Raw genomic sequence first — 2,858 nt, 5'->3', positions numbered from 1 at the left:
TGCCTTTGTTTTCTTAAAAAAAGGGAAAACATAATAATACAAATGTTACAGGGCTATCATGAGAACTCATTAAGATTTTTTGTAGAGCTCTTGGAATAGTTCTTAGGAACTTGCTAGAAATCAACAAATGTTATATCATTATTAAATGTTGAGACCAAGGTACAGGCAGGACTAAATCATATAAGGCAGTGCACCTCAAACACTAGGATAGATATAAGTCACTTGAGACTCTACTAAAATTCAGATTTTTATTCAGAGATATGCATTTCTAACAAGCTCAGGTGAGGCTAATGTCTCTGGTACAACAACCACATTTTTGTATAGCAAAGTCTAGATTAATGTTGTCTACACCAAAGCCTTCGACTGTGTGGATCCCAATAAACTGGAAAATTCTGAAAGAGATGGGAATACCAGACCACCTGACTTACCTCTTGAGAAACCTGTATGCAGGTCAGGAAGCAACAGTTAGAACTGGACATGGAAAAACAGACGGGTTCCAAACAGGAAAAGGAGTTCGTTAAGGCTGTATATTGTCACCCTGCTTATTTAACTTATATGCAGAGTACATCATGAGAAACGCTGGGCTGGAAGAAGCACAAGCTGGAATTAAGATTGCTGGGAGAAATATCAATAACCTCAGATATGCAGATGACACCACCCTTATGGCAGAGAGTGAAGAGGAACTAAAAAGCCTCTTGATGAAAGTGTAAGAGGAGAGTGAAAAAGTTGGCTTAAAGCTTAATATTCAGAAAACTAAGATCATGGCATCTGGTCCCATCACCTTATGGAAAATAGATGGGGAGATAGTGGAAACAGTGTCAGACTTTGTTTTTCTGGGCTCCAAAATCACCGCGGATGGTGACTGCAACCATGAAATAGAAAGACGCTTACTCCTCCTTGGAAAGAAAGTTATGACCAACCGAGACAGCATATTAAAAAGCAGACACATTACTTTGCCACAAAGGTCCACCTGGTCAAGGCTATGGTTTTTCCAGTGGCCATGTATGGATGTGAGAGTTGGACTGTGAAGAAAGCTGAGCCCTGAAAAATTGATGCTTTTGAACTGTGGTGTTGGAGAAGACTCTTGAGAGTCCCTTGGCCTGTAAGGAGATTCAACCAGTCCATCCTAAAGGAGATCAGTCCTGGGTGTTCATTGGAAGGACTGATGCTGAAGCTATTTGAAACTCCAGTATTTTGGTCACCTCATGCGAAGAGTTGACTCATTGAAAAAGACCCTGATGCTGGGAGGGATTAGGGGGCAGGAGGAGAAGGGGGCGACAGAGGATGAGATGGCTGGATGGCATCACCAACTCGATTGGCATGAGTTTGGGTAAATTCTGTGAGTTGGTGATGGACAGGGAGGCCTGGCGTGCTGCGATTCATGGGGTCGCAAAAAGTTGTACACGACTGAGCGACTGAACTGAACTGAATTGAACTGAATAGAACAACATTTTAATTTCTGTGATGAAATGTGCTATATATACTCTTTCTAACATGCAGCTACTAACCATTTGTGGTAATTGAAACGTGGCTAGCACAAGGGAAAAACTGAATCTTTAATTTTGTACTTGTTATTAATAAATGCAAATTTAATTGGAACCATAAAGCTAAAGATTAATGTATTCAACACGAAAGGTCTAGACTAGCCATTCTTAAGACTGGCCACATGTTTAAGCAAGGATCAGTAGTTAAGAATAATATTGATGATTGGATTATGTAATTATTGGCATAGTGAAATTAGCTTCAGGGTTTGAAATTATCTTGAAGATTACTAAGAGAACTGTTGCTCTTTAGAGGTTTCATTTACCCTAATGTTGGTCAAACAGTGGACCAGATTGGCCACCTGTATTATTTGACAAGCTGTATTAGTTAGGAGGAATGCTTCCAACAGGAAGGAATTGAAAGTGCAAATTACTGTGGCTTAAGTAAGATGGCCTTTCTCAAATAACAAGTTTTCAGGAGAAAGTAGTACTGATGGATGGTGAACAAAAGCCTCAGAGGCACAGATGCTAGGTTTCTCCTCCAACGCTTTTAGCCTATTGGCTTTTGTCTTCAAGCTTGTCATCACATGGCCCACAATCCCTAAATCAGGTTCAGGTATCCATATTCAAGACAAGAGTGAGGGGTCCAGTCAACATGCACATATACATCCTATTGCCTAGGGTACTTGAAAAAATTAATATTTAGTTGGGTGTATTGCTGTTCCACAAACAAAGAAAGCTCTAAATTTTGGTAGCAAGTAAGATGGGATTGATAAAAGTTAGGCAACCAACAGTGTCTGTCACATATATCAAATTACTATTCGTATGGGAATACAAATAAATATATTTTTTCAAATAAGCCAGACTCAGTAAGAGATATCAATTATCCTTATGCAATATGAATTTGAAATAGAAACCAATGAGGGAAATACCTATGAAATGAAAGAATTAATAGTAAATGCTGAATCCCTTGAATAACAAATAAATGAAGTTATGGTTACTACTTTGAATATAAATGTTAAAATATTTTGTAAAAGGCCTCAAAATGTCAAATGATTATCCGTGTTAATAGAATGGGGGAAAACAATCACAGATCCAAACAATAAATACCAGGAGATTGGTAAATTCTTAGAGAGAAAAAATGTATTTCATTGTTCTGGTAAGACGAGAAATATAGCTTAAATGTTTAAGCAATTATTTTAAAAGAAGAAAAGTAAATGCAAATAGAATTTTAAAAACAGGCTATATACCTTCTAAATCACTGCAGGAGTTGAGGGACACAGATCAAATTTCAAAGAAATGGATGAGGTTTTTTTAAAAAAAAAAAGAGGGAAAAAGTCAAGGAAGCATTAAGCCAAAAGCTTGACATAAAATTAC

Source organism: Dama dama, chromosome 7 (genome assembly GCF_033118175.1).
Source record: "Dama dama isolate Ldn47 chromosome 7, ASM3311817v1, whole genome shotgun sequence".
NCBI classification, from domain to species: domain Eukaryota; kingdom Metazoa; phylum Chordata; class Mammalia; order Artiodactyla; family Cervidae; genus Dama; species Dama dama.
Note: the sequence above shows the minus strand (reverse complement) of the source record.